Source organism: Pygocentrus nattereri, chromosome 3, assembly GCF_015220715.1.
Source record: "Pygocentrus nattereri isolate fPygNat1 chromosome 3, fPygNat1.pri, whole genome shotgun sequence".
In the NCBI taxonomy this organism is placed as follows: domain Eukaryota; kingdom Metazoa; phylum Chordata; class Actinopteri; order Characiformes; family Serrasalmidae; genus Pygocentrus; species Pygocentrus nattereri.
This window is the reverse complement of record NC_051213.1, coordinates 18446850-18457447: the sequence shown is the minus strand read 5'-3', so window position 1 is coordinate 18457447 and position 10598 is coordinate 18446850. Positions and strand designations below refer to the sequence as shown.

General features: G+C 37.5%; 1 protein-coding gene across 5 annotated transcripts in view; it reads left to right on the top strand.

Annotated features, from left to right (window-relative positions):
* Window positions 1–3952, top strand: part of casp2 (caspase 2, apoptosis-related cysteine peptidase) — a 15356-nt gene extending 11404 nt beyond the window's left edge. For all 5 annotated transcript variants that reach the window (XM_017700475.2, XM_017700477.2, XM_017700474.2 and 2 more), the window contains one exon: window positions 1–3952. This exon is cut by the window's left edge and continues 350 nt beyond it. The gene's annotated coding sequence lies outside the window, so the exon portion shown is untranslated.
* The last annotated feature ends 6646 nt before the right edge of the window (window positions 3953–10598 follow it).

Sequence of the window (10598 nt, the reverse complement as noted above, 5' to 3'; positions counted from 1 at the left end):
GTTTTTGCACACATTTATACATATAGTCCTGAAACAGATGAGTAGTTTTGTGCATGTCCAAAAACATGCATTTGTGAATATAATGTGTTTTTATGTATATATATATCCATATATTACATATGATTTTTGAAGTTACACCAATATTTCAGTCTATGAAATAACAGATATTTTTAAATTCCATTTGTCTTTTTATCTTATCATAATTTTACAAATTGTTATGCTAGCCTTTTTTCAGAGATCTATTTTTGTCAGTTTTGTAGGAACACAACTATGTACAGGTTTTTTACTTTTACTTTTTTCTTGCTTTTTCTCTCAAAGCAGCATTTATGCAGAAATTACAGCATGCTGAAGGTGTACCCCTCCCCACACACCCCCACTCCATCAGATCCCTTTCTCTCATAATGTGTTCACAGTAAATACTCACACATTGCATGCCTTTTGGCTATACCACCCTGCAGTGTTCTATACTCCACAGGTTTTAATGTTGCACATTGCAGTGTCTGCAGTACTGACTGTACAAACATCTGCCTTTTATTTTGTTTTATTAGTACTAATATTGCTGTTCTTTTAGGTTGATTCTTAATCCTTAGAATTAGTTCAAACGTTCAAACAGTTTTGGGAAATATGTTAGGAATTGGTTAAATGTATAATGATATCAGCAATACGAAAACTCACTTGCCAAAATAGTTTTCGATGTAACATTCTCCTACTCTAAATATCTTTTCAGTTAACTTTTATTATTTTGTGCCTTTTGTGAAGCATTGCCTTACAGTTACATTCCACATGTAAATCTGTTTCGGTCTGTATTTCTTGTCTCAACTTTTCCATTGTATGGATATGGTTGTAGATGACTTCCCCACCACATTTCTCCTCTAGGAGGCAGTAGAGCCATAAGAAAAGAGCTCAACTTTGCTCACTCACTCATTTGTTCTACTGGATTCAAGGATTTGTTCTGTAAGATTTGAACACATGCTTTAAATCAATGCCTCTACAGTGCCTTGAAAAAGTATTCAAACCCCTTGAACTTTTCCACACTTTTTCATGTTACACCCACAAACGTAAATGTATTTTATTGGGATTTTATGTGATAGAACAACATTAAGTAGCAAGTAATTGTGAAGTGAAAAGAAAGTTATACATGGTTTTCAAAATTTATCACAAAAAAAAATCTGAAAAGGGTGCTGTGCATATATATTCAGCCCCCTGAGCCAATACTTTGTAGGACCACCTTTTGCTGCAATTACAGCTGCAAGTCTTTTGGGGTATGTCTCTACCAGCTTTGCACTTCTAAAGACTGAAATTTTTTTTGCCCATTTCTTTGCAAAATAGGTCAAGCTCAGTCAAATGGGCTGGAGAGCATCTATGAATGGCAATTTTCAAATCTTGCCACAGATTTTCAATGGGATTTAGGTCTGGACTTTGACTGGGCCATTCTAACACATGAATACGCTTTGATCTAAACCATTCCATTGTAGCTCTTGCTGTATGTTTAGGGTCATTGTCCTGCTGGAAGGTGAAGCTCCGTCCCAGTCTCAAGTCTTTTGCAGATTCTTACTGGTTTTCCACCAGGATTACCCTGTATTTAGCTCCATCTATTTCCCATCAACTCTGACCAGCTTCCCTGTCCCTGCTGAAAAGAAGCATCCCCACAGAATGATGCTGCCACCACCATGTTTTACGTTGGGGATGGTGTGTTCAGGGCGATGTGCGTTGTTAGTTTTCCGCCACACAGTATTTTACTTTTAAGCCAAAAAATTTAACTTTGGTCTCATCTGACTAGAGCACCTGTTGACAGATTTCCCCACCTGAGCTGTGGATCTTTGCAGCTCCTCCAGAGTGACCATGGACCTCTTGGCTGCTTCTCTAGTTAGTGCTCTCCTGGCATGGGCTGTCAGTTTAGGTGGACGGCGATGTCTTGATAGGTTTACAGTTGTGCCATACTCCTTCCATTTTCAGATTATAGGTTGAACAGTGCTTAGTGAAATGTTAATAGCTTGGGATATTTTTTTATAACCTAACCCTGCTTTACACCTCTCCACAACTTCATTCCTGACCTTGCTGATGTGTTCCTTGATTTTCATGATGCTGTTTAATCACTAATGTTTTCTAACAAACCTCTGAGGCTTCACAGAACAATTCTAGTTATATTACACACAGGTGGACAAATTAGGTGACTTCTGAAGGCAATTGGTCACACTGGATTTTGTTTAGGGTTATCAGAGTACAGGGGGCTGAATACAAATGCACACCACACTTTTCAGATTTTTATTTACTAGAAAATTTGAAAACTGTATAATTTTCTTTTCACTTCACGATTATGTGCTACTTTTTGTTGGTTGATTTGGGATTTTAATTTTGTGGGTCTAACATGAAAAAATGTGGAAAAGTTCAAGGGGTATGAATACTTTTTCAAGGCAGTGTATATCCCCTGTCTGACCTGTAATATGTATGTGTCCAGATGGTTAAAGGTGTTTTGACAATTCTGAGTCAGTTTTATGGTCAGTACAGTGATGGCCACAATCTGCAGATTTCCTTAGGTTCTGTTTAATGCAGTCAGATTGGGGTGCACAATATTTCTTTGGTATTGCTGTTGAATTTGACCAAATCAGAACTATAGAACATGTCTCTGTGAGGCATGTGTAATACTGCAGGGGTCACAGCCTTTTGACACCTCACAACCTTTGACACAGCTCTCTGTTATTCTTGAACACCTTCAACATTTCAGTTCACTTTAATCATCTTTCATTATTAGAGACAGAAACTGTATATTATAGACACCAGATTATATTACTACAGATTAACTTTCACATGGGACATATGTTTTTTGTTGTGACTTTGTTTTATTTATAGTTTAACAGCAGTAACTGACTGCATCACAGCAAGTATTTTGTACAAACATGTTCCAAACTGTCTTAAATTCAGACTGTTGTGCCAAAATGTTATTCTTTTCATGCTGAATATATGCAAGTGTATTTTGACCCTTTTGAGTAGGTGGGTGCTGGGTAATGAGTAAAATACTGTACTTGTTTACTGTCTTTAGTATGGTATCATATATTAAGAAAATCATAATTGAAAATTTGGAAATACATTTTTATATCCATATATATTTATAAATACTAAGATTTAAGCCCTTAAATTCAGTTATAAAGGAAGGACTGTTGTACGTATGAATCTGTAAAATAGATTAATAGGGTTTCCCACAAGTGTTAATGGGGTCACAGCAGTATTGATCTGCTTCCATTTTTTTTTTTGAAAACCTATAGCACCTAATGTTGTGAGTTGTACTTTAGATTCTGTTCTGAAGTTTTTCATGTATATGATTTAGTCTGATCACAACCAGTCATGTACAGTCATATGCAAAAATTTGAACACTATTTTCTAAGTGAAAACAAGTTAACACATCCACTGCAGGGAAAAAATGTAAATATGGCATTTCTGCTCATTTTAATGCACTATTTATATTTAAATGCTGTGTTTAACATAATGGATAATATCAAATAAAAGCTTTGCACATTTTGTTAACCCCCCCCAATATGTTCAATTCAGAAAATAAGCAGTAATTGTCCACTAAAATTAGTGAAAGGTTGTTCTCTGTAGAGGATGTTTTTAACTTCTTTTCACTTAGAAAATCAACAAAATGTCATTTGACCAGGAGCTGCCCACACTTCTACATATGGCTGTATATGGCCGAAACTCCCCTTTGTGCCTGATGAATTTTGTCAAGAATTAAGTGAATTTATATGCAGTGTGGTTTTGCCATCCCACTGGGGAAGAATGACCTACTCATTAGTATAACTTGCAGTTAATATTTATATGAATGACTCTATTCACTGCCATTATCTGTTCTAACAAGCTCTTGAGGGTGCTGTGGAAAATATTGTTATTCAGTCTTTTGTGATATTTTTGTAAAACAAAAACTCTTAGAATAAAAAGTATATTGTTCAAAAAGAAATTGCAATGGTAATATTGCTGTGTGTGTGTGTGTGTACTTGTTGGTGTGTCTCTACATGCATGTCCCATTGTTTGTGTATTCTTGGACATTAATTAACACAGAGTGTGTGTTGGGGAGAGAGGGGTGTTGTGTTTCTATTTGCTTGACTTGTTGCTAGCAAGGTGTAGTAGCTAGCAGCTTGCATGGTTGGGGCAGTTGGCTGTTCAACTGTTTTCCTGCCCTTTTGCTGGTCACTGCATGGTAATGTGGGTTGAAATATCCTTTTGTAGATCTTTTTGAAACATTTTTAGGTATTACAGCTGTTTCACTCTTATTTAAGTGCTGTATTGTTGATGCTTTAGCATGTGTTCTTCTTTCCCCCACTCTCTCTTTTCCCCAGCTGCTCTGTCCTGTTCCTCTGTGTGCTCTGGCTGCCTGGTTTTCATGGTGATGCATTTTTCCGGTTCCTTCAGTGGCCTTGCTCAAGTTTCTCTGTCCTGTTGTGGCTGATGGAATGATAGCTGCAATGGTGATTCACCCCGATCACATTACATTTGCCTGCCATAATGTTTTCATGACTGTAGTGTTATGGGTGTGTGAATGACTAGATTGTGATGCACTCAATGTTTGAACAGGGCCACAACTACATTCCATCTAGCATATTATTTCACAAGGTATCTTCATGACATCCAGGAACTCACTGATATTATTTAAACTTTATTTCGCTTCATATAAAGCGTGGGTGAAATATAAACAGCTGTATGTAAAAGTTTGAGCTCCTGTGGTCAAATTACATGTTTTGTTGATTTTTCCAGATGAAAATATGTTGATGTGTCTTCTACAGAGGACAAACATAAATGGCATTCTTCTAAATTTTAGTGTGCAATTGCTGGTTATTTGCGGGGGAAAAAAAATATTTTATTTCTTTTCTCTATTATGTTAAGTTCAGATTAAGAATTAAAATGTGTAGAATTGTGCTCTCTGAATAGGATGAGTACAAAATTTCACTAAGAACAAAACATGTATTTGACCTGGGTGACCTGACTTGCATATGGCTACATTTTCACTGTTCATTTTTTAATTTAGTAAGAGAAAATATTTTTTTAAACTGCTGTTTACTGATAAACTCACAGACCTAAATACTTTGACTTTTTTCTGGTATGACTTTATATTAAGACTATATTTATATTAATACTATCGTAATACTTATAAAAGTATAAAGTGAACATTTGATTATCACTGGTTATTAATTAGGTCAGAAACGCCTTAATCTTTAATAGGCACTTTTAACACACAAATAAAAAGGGCAACAGTGAGCTGTTAGATCTAATGAATATATGAATAACAAAGAAATAACAAGTTTAAAGCTGACTGATGGAGCTTAACATTATAGATGAAAGTAGGCTCGCTATTTGGCAAGCAACATTTTTGCTGCTTTATGTTATTAGTGCACTACTTTAGTGTTTATCACCTAAAGGAGTCATGAACCCTTTATCAGGGTAGTCCTGTTATAAAGTGTTTCATGTAGGGGTTTGTTCAGTGACATTTTAGTGAAGCAGATTTTGGCAGCGGGGGCGTCATCTGTTTACTGCATAATTAGAGTTGTGGCTGGATTGGTTTTAAGATGCAAGTTGTATTTAAAGCATGTCTGTGCTTTGATTTGAGAGCAGTGTATCAGCTTCCTCATCTCGGATGAGGTGAAAGTTGCTGAGGCACCCCCCGCCCCCAGACATGCACACACAGCCTCATCATGTTACAGGGGCGCAGTATGGGTAGGCAGTATCCTCTCAGAAACGTGTGGGCCTGGAGGGGAAAAGGGAGGAAGCAAAACGGAAATCCAGGCGGGAGGGGTGGAGGGGCATGGGCAGCCGGGTGGACGGACAGACGGATGGGCAGGCCCGGTGGGCTGGCGTGGTGCCGGGGGAAGCTGGCATTAAAGGCAGACGAGGGCAGCTATTAGCCACACACCGGAGCTAAGAAAAGAAATGCGGGCCTGCATCATAATTTTTAACACAGGCACACACACATACCCGCTCTATGTCCGATTTTGTACTCATGTCTGAGTTACTGACTCACCCGGGGCTGTCTCTTTAGCTCTTTTCCTTCTTTGTTGCTGCTTTGTTGTGGAAAAGCACATGTGGCTTTGCTCTTCTGTGTTAAAAGTCCCTGTATATGTACCTATATTTTGTTTCTCACGCAACACATCTGTGGTGAGAAGGAGTGACAATAAATTTAACTTTGCTCATCTGGCTAATTTTTGCTTTCCTTTACTGTCTTTCAGTTTCTCTGCGGCACCTGTCTTTTTTTTCTCTTCTCATCTGAATTTCTGTCGCTTATCCTTCATCTGCCTGTGGTTAACCATGTTCCTATATTTGCTTTCACCTTTTATTAGTTTCTTTAGATATCTAGACCTTTGATCTGCATCCAAAATACTGTAATTCTAAGAGTACATATGAAGGTCATGCTTAAGTTCTGTGACATTGTCCCTCAAATTCATTATTTTGTTGTATGGAAGCAAATAAACGATAATGTATTTCTCATGTGCGTTTGAGTCATTTTGCTTAAATGATTTGTGTGGTGCAAGCTCTGTAACATGAGTGTGAAATGCATAGTTATTTTTGTGTGTTTGCGTGTTGTAGGTACTGTATCGCAGGCAAATGACTGTGTATATATTGCAGTTTGAGTGTGTGTGTGTTTCAGGCACTGCAATACAGGAGCAGGACGGTGTGTACGTTTATTTTTGGCTCAGTGCGAGCTTGTCGATGGCTGCTGATACGTCGCAAAGGAAAGCTCTGAGATATCAACAGACCCTGGTCAGTCTCTCTCTCTCTGCCTCTGTTTCACTGTCTCTCGCTCACTCTTTTTTGTGTTGCATTGTGCTCAGGTACTTTGTTCATTTGCTGTGCATGGGGCTCATACTGAGATGAGCAGGCGCTGAACTATAACAATATGAAAGGTCTTATCTGCCAAAAATAACTCCTTTTGAATAATGGCGCTCAAAGTGTTTATCTCCTATAGCTTACACTTTAATCAATTTTCCATTCTATTCTTAGTGGTGACATGTTGAGAGCTTGCTGAAAGCACAAATGGTAGCTGGGAGACGGTTAGGACCTGTGGCGGTGCCCTGTTGGGCATGGTTGGAACACTTCTCCGGTCATTACGAGGCATTTCTCGTGGTGCCTGTTGCTGCCAGGTTTGCATGCTATCACACTGACCCAAAGTGAGTACATGTGTTGACTTGCATTCTACTTTCCAATTTTTACTTTAATAATTCATTGAGTTTGCGGTTCACTATTCTTATTATTTTAAAACTATTTCGTTGGCAGATCGCTTTTTTGTCCCCAGGAGGTATTTCCTACTAAAACAATGAACTCGTAGATAAGCACTGTTTCATTTAAATTCTAGTTTAATTGTTTAATTCTACTGTAATTATTCTAGTAATTTCTAAATCAGTGCTTGTAAAAGAATATGTAGCATTTGTTTAAAACCCTTTACGCCAAGCTCTCGTTAATTCATCTTTTTTTCAGCAGAATCAGATATTTTTTAACTTTTTTTTTTTTTAAAGACATCATAAATTCTTTTATGGACAACAGACGTGTAATTGCTCCATCCAGCATATTAGTGTAGTTCTATATTACGCACAGCCATACATGTTGACTATAACATGCAGCCCACATCTGTTTGGCAATATGCTAGCAGAAACCCGAGCATACAGGTTAAATATACATCCGCCAGTTCTCTTCAGCACAGGCTGAGGAACACATGGACTCCAGCTTATCAATTACACCACGCATCATGGCTCTGAGTGCTATTCTGCTACCAGTAGAGCAGCCATCATTTTTTATTTATTTATTTTTTTACTGGGTTGTTGAGGAAGCAATGGAAAAAGAATAGATGGGAAAGAGAGTGGACTGAAGATTGGAAGATGGAGATGTGTGTCTGCCATTGGTGAGAAAGTGAAAAGTGGTGCAGAGAAGGTGTCAATTCTTTCCTGCCCTCCCCTTCTTTCTGTCACTTGCTCGGCTTTCCGCTCTTGGTTTTGCACAGGCAGGACACACAGATTATACTCCCATACCTCTTTCAGCCTTCTGTGTTCCTTCTATCTCTTTCCAGTTAATAAGAAAGTCTAACACCAGTGTATCCTTCATTTCCTTTTTTTAATTTTTTTAAAAACTGCATGCATACAAACATAGAAGATCCATGTGGCTCCAATAGGTATATGGGCGTTAAGCTCTATCCACAACCCTATTTATAGGCTTTATGAGTTGATCTCTTTATTATCAGTAGTGCTGCTCTGCTTTTTCTTCTTTAGGGGGTCTCGAGGCTGCCATACAGTTGTGAAACTGCTAATTAACTCCGTGTATCTACATGCATAGGGACTCATATGAATGTATGCCTGATCCCTTTATGTTCAAATATGGTTATTATCTTAACAAGGCAAATGTAACCTAATAATACAGAACTCAAACTGGCTGTCTTACACACTACATTCAGTTTTGAAGTGTCAAGCCTGAAAAAATGTGCAAGTCTTCTTGAGGGGGAAAAAAAGTTGGGGCGCTAAATTTGTAGAAAGTAATATATTCTTTAGTGGTCACACACATGTTGACTTGTACTTTAGCTGAAAGTCACCACGGGTTTGAAATTGGATGAATAAACACTGTCGGAGAAGCAGAAAAGAAAAGATACCTTTGAGTTTCTACCTATCCATAAGGCATATACTTCAGAGTGATTTTGTTCCAGATTATGAGGATGAAATTGTTCAGTTGAAAGGAATACAGGCAGAAACTTGGTAAGATCACAGAAGTGTGTTCTTGGTTCTCCTTCCTAGGTTATATAAAGTATTGAACAGTTTTACTAATTTTGTTGCTAAATATTTTCATTAGGAAATTAGAAAGTAGCATTAAAAGCCAATGTGCTGGTCTGCGTCTCTGCACTTCTATGAAATTCCTACATGATTCATATAGCAGTGTTTAAATAATCAGTAAGGGAAAAAGAGCAAATAATCTTTTTATAATATGCCAATTTTATAATATGACTAAAACAACATCTGTTCTTATCACTCTATTAATTTGACATTGCTCTTACCACTTCATGTTTACGGTTGCGGTATATTCACACAACATAAAGCAAAAGTGCCAAATGAATAAAAGTTTCTTCTTTGTTGCTCTCCTCTAACGTAGGGTTTTGTGCTGTACTTCGGACATTGTTGACAGCCAATGACTTCTGTAACTCAAGCAGAGTCAGAGTTTGACCTCCAAATCTTAAATGCATTTTCTGCTTCTATTTTCTGAGTGTAATGATTTTAAGTATATGTATATGATTTTTTTTCTGTTACATGCTGTTTATAGCTTTGAATGTCCTTCAGTAAAAATGTAATTTATTTCAGGTTCAAAATGCTGTCAACCAAAGTGAACCAGCCCAAGATTTTGAGCAGTCTCTTAAATGCTAGATGAACCAGCTTTGTGGGACTGTGTATTAGAGGTTGCTGACAGCACATTGTCAGCCACACATGCACTGGGTTAATTACCAGTGCCTTATGGGTAATGTAGTTATCTGACAGTGCATATGGAATGCTTCCTCCCCGTCACATGGCAGGCAGGTATAATTGCCTACACCTGAATGCTTTCTGACAGTAAAGTGACAGAGTTTGAGGGGTACAGGTGCACAACAGCACCTAAAAGGAGCGGAGAGGATGATCAGGGAGCATATTAACACCTCTGAAACGGTAATAAATTTTGATTAAATTCTGGTAACAATCAACGATTATTTCTTTCCTCAGATTGAAATTGGTTAGGTTTATGTGATATACTGATTTGTATTGCAGTTCCAGTGTAGTTATGTTGTTACTAATGCAGTGTCATAAATTTGTATGCAAAATATCACCTAGTAGTATTATCTGTGAACTGCACTGAGCTTTATGAAATATTGAATAATAATGAAAATAATAATATATCATTTGCAGACAGAATTAGTCTTATTTACTGTACTTCTGCCCATTTTACATTTTCATGTTTATGTGGAACTTGTTATAAAACTAAAAATAAGGTTGCCTTACTGAGAGACTGTCATACCATGAATGTTTAAGGATTTCAAACTTGTACTCAACTGGGTGCTCATGATGATGTAATCTGCTTAGAGCACATACCAATGACAAATCAGTAACGCCCTTTTCTCTATCCTTATGTGTTTGAGATGATCAGATATTATTGAGCTCTTCTAGGCTGTGTGGAAGTAATAATCATTTACATTCACTTCATATGGTGGAGTAGATGTCTGATTCTATAATATGGACTTTTTGTGTGTGTGTGTGTGTGTGTGTGTGTGTGTGTGTGTGTGTGTGTGTGTGTGTGTGTGTGTGTGTGTGTGTGTGTGTGTGTGTGTGTGTGTGTGTGTGTGTGTACCTGTCCAGATCTCTGGATCTGTCTGTCAGTACCCGGGTCAGATTGTATCATTAATGACTCATGAAGGTACACGTACACACACACACACAGAGGAATCTGTCATTATTATGTTTTTAATTAACTCTGAAAGTCAGGGTGCCCTTCACTTCTTATGTCTGTTAAATCTCTCTCTCCCTTCTCTATTTTCATTCCAGTCTGGCCCTTTTAACCTTTTCTTACAGACAAACATTTGAGGATGTTATTTTTCAGTTTTCTTATAACTTTCC